Source organism: Chiloscyllium plagiosum, chromosome 26 (genome assembly GCF_004010195.1).
Source record: "Chiloscyllium plagiosum isolate BGI_BamShark_2017 chromosome 26, ASM401019v2, whole genome shotgun sequence".
NCBI lineage: Eukaryota > Metazoa > Chordata > Chondrichthyes > Orectolobiformes > Hemiscylliidae > Chiloscyllium > Chiloscyllium plagiosum.
In genome coordinates, this window is record NC_057735.1 from 30,342,904 (window position 1) to 30,351,561 (window position 8,658).

General features: G+C 38.0%; 1 long non-coding RNA gene across 1 annotated transcript in view; it reads right to left on the reverse strand.

Moving 5' to 3' along the window:
- Positions 1 to 5,528, reverse strand: part of LOC122562982 — a 10,478-nt gene extending 4,950 nt beyond the window's left edge. The window contains exons 1-2 of the long non-coding RNA XR_006315455.1: positions 5,357 to 5,528; positions 4,846 to 4,885 (exon numbers count right to left, since the gene is read on the reverse strand). This is a non-coding gene — a long non-coding RNA (uncharacterized LOC122562982). The remainder of the gene's footprint in view (positions 1 to 4,845; positions 4,886 to 5,356) is intronic.
- Between the last annotated feature and the right edge of the window lie 3,130 nt (positions 5,529 to 8,658).

Sequence of the window (8,658 nt, forward strand, 5' to 3'; positions counted from 1 at the left end):
AGGCAACATCCCGGTAAATCTTCTCTGCACCCCTTCCAAAGCTTCCACATCTTTCCTAAAATGAGGCGACCAGAACTGCACTCAGTACTCCAAATGTGGCCTTACCAAGGTCCTGTACAGCTGTAACATCACTTCACGACTCTTGAATTCTATCCCTCTGCTAATGAACGGTAATATACCATAGGCCTTCTTACAAGCTCTATCCACCTGAGTGGCAACTTTCAAAGGTCTATGAACATAGACCCCAAGATCCCTCTGCTCCTCCACCTTAGTAAGAACCCTACTGTTAACCCTGTATTCCGCATTCTTATTTGTCCTTCCAAAGTGGACAACCTCACACTTGACAGGGTTGAACTCCATCTGCCACTCCTCAGCCCAGTTCTGCATCATATCTAAGTCCCTTTGAGCCGACAACAGCCCTCCTCACTATCCACAACTCCACCAATCTTCGTATCGTCTGCAAATTTACTGACCCACCCTTCGACTCCCTCTTCCAAGTCATTAATAAAAATTACAAACAGCAGAGGACCCAGAACTGATCCCTGTGGAACTCCACTAGTAACTGGGCTCCAGGCTGAATATTTACCATCTACCACCACTCTTGACTGCGACCGGTTAGCCAGTTCTCTATCCGACTGGCCAAATTTCCCACTATCCCATGCCTTCTGACTTTCCACATAAGCCTACCATGGGGAGCCTTATCAAATGCCTTACTAAAATCCATGTACACTACATCCACTGCTCTACCCTCATCCACATGCTTGGTCACCTCCTCAAAGAATTCAATAAGACTTGTAAGGCAAGACCTACCCCTCACAAATCCGTGCTGGCTGTCCCTAATCAAGCAGTGTCTTTCCAGATACTCATAAATCCTATCCCTCAGTACCCTTTCCATTACTTTGCCTACCACCGAAGTAAGACTAACTGGCCTGTAATTCCCGGGATTATCCCTATTCCCTTTTTTGAACAGGAGCACAACATTCGCCACTCTCCTGTCCTCTGGTACCACCCCCGTTGACAGTGAAGATGAAAAGATCATTGCCAACGGCTCTGCAATTTCCTCTCTTGCTTTCCACATAATCCTAGGATATATCCCGTCAGGCCCAGGGGACTTGTCTATCCTCAAGTTTTTCAAAATGCCCAACACATCTTCCTTCCTAACAAGTATCTCCTCTAGCTTACCAGTCCGTTTCATACTCTCCTCTTCAACAATACGGTCCCTCTCAATACAATCCCTCTTCCTTTGTCCTCCTCTCATTCAAGTACCTTCCTTAAGCTGAACAAAGAAGATTTGCTTTGGCATTTGGAATTCAGGTATTCTGAGAATATGACTGCCACAATGGAGTTAGTTGCAGATGACCGTGACTTTGATGCTAGTGCTGTTGGTTCCTTCAAGGATGCTAATGTTAGTATTCCTGCCCTCTCAGCTGATGCAGATAACCCTCTGAAACAGCACTGATGATACTTCAAGTTGGCATCTATACATGGTCTAAATTTTGGAGCCTGATAGAAGAGTTGGAAGGATGACTGCCTTATACACAAGGATTTTGGTATCAGCATGGATGTCAAAGACTTTCATCCTTAGTCTAAAGGTGACACTTGCAGATTGGATGCGATGTTGAATCCCCCACATCAACATCAGCTTGGATGAGAGGTAGCTTGCCAGGCAGAGGATACGTTCCACGCTTGGGAAGATTTCTCTGTTGATTTTAATGGAGTGATGGACCAGAATATGACCTGGGACAGGTCGGTAAATGATATGAGTTACCTTCCTGCAGTTTGTAATTATAGACACACTCTCAATTATCATGTGATCCATTGCCATCTTAGTTGTCATGATGTGACAGTGCTGGTGCTGGACTGGAGTGGACAAAGTCGGAAGTCACAAGACACCAGGTTACAGTCCAACAAGTTCATTTGAAATCACAAACTTTGAGTGCTGCTCCTTCATCAGGTGAAGGAGCCTGATGAAGGAGCAGTGCTTTGAAAGCTTGTGATTTCTGACTTTAGTTGTCGGATTTGATTAATTGATTATCATGTCAGAATTAGTCGACATTATCCTTTAGTGACATATGCTTTTCGGTTGAGAATTCTTTAAAAAAAATTTAAAATGTATTCATTCTGCAGTTGCATGCATTGCTGCTGTACTTATTTATGGCCACTTCCTCATTGCCCTTAAAAAGACAGTGAACTGTGTTTTTGTACTGCTGCTGTCCACTTGCTGTAGATAGACCACCAATGTCACTAGAGTGAGAATCCAGAGTTTTGACGAAATAAGACTGAAGGAACAGTAATATATTTCCAAATTGCTGATTGTAGCAATAGTGTTCCTGTACCCAAGGCATGTAATTGAAAGTGAACTGTCATAATGGTTTCGTGGTGATAGCCATCTTCCAGAAAGCTGCTAGTTATATGGCCCTTTTCTTGCCAGCAAAGTCTTTCTGGAAAGAGGCAATTATTATCACGATTAGCCTCTCGGCAAGTTCTTTTTCAGGGAGAAGACATTCAACCGACACATTGGCATTGAGTGGCAAAGCCTTTGAAACTTTTGGTACTTCTGTTTAAATGACGTGTCAGTGTTGGTTGATCTGGAAGTGGATTCATATTTTGAGCTGGTTCTCAAGTACTCTCCAGATCTTCGCCATGGTCTTCAGAAAAAAAACCTGATATATTCTTCAGCAAACTCTTCCTTTCTGATAGGAGGAAATGTTTTAAGAGAACTCCTCTCAGAGTAACATACAGCATAATCTGTCAGGTAAATCTAAATATGTTGCTTAAATAGTTGTTGTTTGATGGACTTTTCTACATAATCCATAATCAAACATTTCTCTTTCAATATTTTCTTTGAAGTAGAGTGCAGGGCTTTTACTTTTACTTCTGTTCTGGCTTTGTATTTTACCTTCTTTTGCTTCTATTGCCCTTGTTTCCCATGGTTGTAACCTTTTAAAGGGGTCTTGCAGAGTGCGTGTCTTCAAAAGATAAAGGCTTGTAATAGTAGCTTTCATCCACCACCGAGAGTTCACACCAAATTTGAATTGGAACTTAATTGAAGGAGACAAAATGGTGTCTGTGAGCAACCGTTGCACAGAGGTAAGTTGCTCTAGAGTTTAAAAAAAAAATTTTTAATGCTTAAAATATTCTTACTGTTGAGCAGGAGGGCTGCACAATTAAGTTGACAGGATTCTTTGATGGTCAATGTTAGTTTTAAGTATGTAAGACTCCTTTTTAGCTGATCTGCTATATTTTAACTTTTATGTCAAGAAGCAGGCAGACACTTGAAAACAAATTCTAAAAAAGATAATTGACTTTTTACTTTCTATGTCCTCGACTTTAAGCAGAAAGAAGGTGTTCTGGCTCATATCTATTTAAGTTGTTGATCTACACTCACATTTACTTATCGTTGTCAATTAGATTAGATTAGATTACATTACATTACAGTGTGGAAACAGGCCCTTCGGCCCAACAAGTCCACACCGACCCGCCGAAGCGCAACCCACCCATTCCCCTACATTTACCCCTTACCTAACACTACGGGCAATTTAGCATGGCCAATTCACCTTACCTGCACATCTTTGGATTGTGGGAGGAAACCGGAGCACCCGGAGGAAATCCACGCAGACACGGGGAGAACGTGCAAACTCCACACAGACAGTCGTCCGAGGCGGGAATTGAATCCGGGTCTCTGGCGCTGTGAGGCAGCAGTGCTAACCACTGTGCCACCGTGCCGCCCTAATTGTCTGAATTGTTTATAATATGAGGCTTTTGGAAACTCCTTTATCAGTAATTACAGGGTGCTCATCACAACTCTGTCAAAATGACATGATGTGGCAGTAAATGATCTGCTTCTACAGCACTGTGATAATTAGCTCCTGTGACACAGGAGGATATTTGGGTCACATAGGACTGAAGAATGTGTTAAGCTTGTAACACAGTATTTGGCATCCACATACATATATTTCAATCACAGGCACTTGCTCAAGATCCCCATGCACTGCAAGATACATGTGCTGGATGTCATGTTGCTAGAGAATAGATCTCAGGAAGACTTGAAACTTTGAGCTTCATACCATTAGATCACATGCCTTGATATGGTGATGACATTTTCCCATTTCCTTTAAAGCTATATTGCAAGAAATAATTAGTTCTGTGTTTATTGGTTACTATACATTGTGCAAATAGAGTCAGTATAGTAAATTCTATGACATAGATAGAGCAACTAAAGGCATTATTGTATCAAATACCTCATCATGATTTCATGTATCTGTCTTAAAAGGTACAGGCCAGTCTGATCTGGAATCTGTACCAAAGTACAACAAAGTAAGGTTGCTGTTAATGCTGTTTGAGCATTAGAAGAAACAGTTTCCCACATTTCATGCTCAAGCATCAATGTTTACTAATCTTTCTTTACAAGTTAATTTACACAGGATTGGAGAGCTAAGTCACTTAATGCAATAGTAAATGCAATCCTGCCACTTAAGTACCTTAACAATTATAAATGAACTAGAGATTTGCCAATGGTTGGACTTAATTTCATTTAATTGTAACTGCAGCAAAGTTATGCCAGTCAGACATAGCCAAATTTTGATGAAAACAATGAATTCTTGATTAAAAGTACAATGCAATGTAAAATCAGCAATTCATCTTCAAATTGTGAAGAATTTTGAAATATTATATTTTCTCTTGTAAATAATTGCAAGAACATAAACATTTTCAATTTCCAGATGTTTCTGGTGCTTTACTCTATTTTTGTCAAGAAAAATGAGACAGTTGGTCTTGAGATAGTAACTATTGATAAGCTTGAAAATGTGGTTTGCTATCTTTTAGAAGTGAAAATAGTTTTCTCACCTTGCTTGACCTTTTGTTAAAGATCTTTATCCTGTAATGTCTGTAATATATTTAACAATGATTATAATCGAAGGAGCATCTGTAGGATAGCATCAGCTATCTAAATCTACAAATATATTAGCCATACCTACACCATAATCTTGAGCTCCAGAGGTAATGGAATGATACAGTTGCTATAGTTACAGAAATCAAAAAGAATAATGCAAGTTAGACTATCAAAGTTGGGCAAATTATGCTTTTAACTTCTTAGGAGCCAAATGATAGTGCTGACTGACTTCATCTTCTCTTGTCAAATCTAGATAAGTATTGGATGCGGCTATTTTATTGGAAATAATGTGAGAACGAAATTCAGTTGACAACAATTCATTTTGCATTTGAAATATTTAAAGTCTGCAATCAAAATGGTGGGGCAATCACCATGAAAACCCCGGTGAAATTTTCAGAAAAAAAACACCCACCTGGAGCATGTATAAAATGATCCAAACAGGTGAATTGAGTTGCTATTCATTACCTCAGTAGATGTGTACCCTCGGTGTGCTGACAGTCTGTCCAGGAGCAGCTAAAGGGAGCTCTGTAGTTGACATAGGAAGTTTTTTGTGCAACTAGGTAATAGTGGAGTGCCCCTTCTGGGCCCAGCTGATGATCCACTCTGGGGTTACTCTTCCCTTTCCTAATAGACCTTAACTGACAACTAACTCAGCATCAATGCCTTTCCACAATTGGTTAGTTGCAATGATTTTACTCCAGCAACTGAACTGAAATGAAAGCCTAATTGTTGAGAATTAGTAATGACAATATCATGAAGTGAAGGTTAAACCAGTTGTCTGGCTAATTCCATGTCCATTTTGGACTGAATTCACATTTCTAGACAAATAGAATTACCTATTTTTCTCTTTTCAATGATACATTGATTATTTATTATGAAATTTGACTTGCTTAGTTTCAGTTTGTTGTCTTATATCTGATAATCCTGATTGTGTATTTTTTTAAGCACATCTTTGAGTTGACCATTGTTGCTCCCATATCTCTTGCAGCTTTTTTCTCAACTGGTTGAATACTAGTTATTGAGTAAACATGCAACAACTTTTGACTATATACCTTTCTTCATTTAGTGTACTTATAGAGTCATAACATCAGGGAAACAGACTAACATTGTCCCAGTCTTTTGATCAGGTAACTTGAATTTAATCAACTTGCAATGCCAAAATAATAAATAAATGAGAGACTTTCATTTCCTTGAACAATTCCTTGGCATCGCAGTTTCCTATTTGTAGAAATATTCATAGTTGAAAGAAAGTTGTACTAATAATTTTCATCCTTGATCTTCATTATTCTCCTGAAGCTTATGGCACATTACAAGAGGTGCTTGAAAGACTCAACAACTTCATTGCATTTCCATTTCTTCAAGGATAAATACAGTCCATGGGCTGTCAACAGATTGTATGACTTTAGGTGGTATTCTAACTGAGTGTCACCCCCAAGCCTGATGTCTACACAATAGAATATTGTAGTAGATATTGATCAATAACAATCAGAAGTAGATGTTACGCTTCATTATTCCTTTTCCAGGCTGGGGGATATTGAAGCCAATTCACAAACAAAATTATCTCTGCGTGTGTCAATTGCATCACTGTTGAACTGTTCCTGCAGCTTTCCTGATATGTCAATCTCATTATCACACAATGCAGTCAGCATCTTATTACACCATAATAAAAAATATTTGCTGAAAATAGCAGTTATGTTTGACAAATAAAGCATGAAATTATCAAATGTATGTTCAACATAAGTAAATTTATAGTTGTTACCTATTTAAAATTCTTTGCCAGGATGCAGCACATTTATCATATTGTCCAAGTGTTGCCACTAGATTATAACTGCAAACTCATTAGATTTGCATCTAAGTGTCTACATAAATGAAAATCATTGGAGCTGTTTCAAAAATAAAAGTTAAAATTTGACATAACTGATGTACTTTCTGCCACACATGCATTTTTTAGCAATAGTATTTTACGTAAGATCAATGGGATATAATAAACAAGTGTAGGTTAAATCAATGCCCTGGATTTACTATTAAATACTTCTGAGGATTCATGAAAGCCCAGGTTGAATGGAGTAAATGCATGAAAAATACTTTCCACTCAAGGATTGACATCGAATAACAACTGTATAGCTGTTAGATCTCACAGATGCAGATAATTTCACACCAGCACTATTCTGCAGCTAACACTTATCTGAGCAACAATGTCCATGTGTGGATGTAGGAACAAAACTGTAATCCTGGTGTTCATTGAAGTACGTTACAACTAGCTGTCTATCCAGTTTATTATAGATATCTATGTCCTGATGGCTTATATTAAAAAGATGCCACCAACTGAACCAAGGTGATGCTCTAGCCAACTAACATGCTGTCTGCTGGGGATGGTTGCATCCAAAACTATGGTGTGATTAGGCAATGAAATTATCTTTATGCTACTATCACCTTATTTGCATTAGGTGGTACAAATTAATTAGTGGATCCATGTTTCTTAATATTCAAATTATGAAAATTATTAATAATAAAATTATTAATTCGAGGGCCTAAAGGTAAATGCCATTGTAGTTATGAGGATCTCTTTAAAGGAGTGCAAAGTTAATCTGGTTAAGGAAAGGTTAATGTTTTATTTTCTTAGGATCAATGAGTTTAGATTGGTACTATTGTCTATTTCTTGGTAAAGGCCTATTGCTGATACTTTTATGCTAGCTCAACAAGCACTATTAAAATAAACTGCTGTCTGTGACTCTCAAAGAGTATCTTAAGTAATTGGAAGTTTTAACTTGAAAACCTGTCAGGCAACAAATTACTGACAGCTACTGAGCGAAACAGACCATCCAAATACAAGCAAAATATCAGTAGTTACCTTCCATATCTGAAGATGTGCGGTGGGAGAATTAAATAACATGAATAAATAATATTTTTAAACCAAATGACAGGACCATCTTTTCTGTTATAAAACCAGGATAAGCTATAATTTACAATAGCAGTACATCAAACAGCATTTGATGTTAGTTAGTTTTGCCTTGCCCTTTAGGTTTTACATTTTTTATGTGGCAAGTTGCTGAAAACGTGAGTTGATAATGTCACAGTGCGGGAAACTTGGCATCTGGGACATCAGTAACAGGTCAAATAATGGTGCACTTTCTTTGCCAAGTTGATTGAATGACTGTGAAAATAACAGAGGAAAGTCTAAGAAGACAATGTAATTTGAAAAAGTGAATCCAATGCCAAACCAAGTTTTGAAGGAGGGATGGCGAGGGAAAGGAAGCTTAGATTCTTAGATGGAAAAGAAAACAGAGGAAGTAAAATAAAGTATTAATTTTAAATTTGTGGTGAATTAAACTCATAAAATGACTTAGGTTTCACAAAAAAAGTCACAATTTGGCTCAATTTCATTTCAGTTATTAAAAATGATAATATGTGCTACATTTAGTTTGAGCTAATTATTTTTTCCATTCTAGTTTTCCATTTATCATCTATATGTTGAGTTAAACAAAGCTAAAACAGAATATGCTGGAGAAGCTCAGCAGGTCTGGCAGCATCTGTGGAGAGAAATTAGAAGTAAAGTTTCGGGTCCAGTAACCCCTCCTCAGGGTTCTGAGGAAAGATTACTTGATCTGAAATGTTGACTCTGATTCATCTCCACAGATATTGGCAGATGTGCTGAGTTTTTCCAGCAATTTCTGTTTTTGCTTCTGATTTACAGCATCCAAAGTTCTTTTGGTTTTTATTAAACAGAGCTCATACTTACCATATTCACAGCTCCAGATGCCTTACAT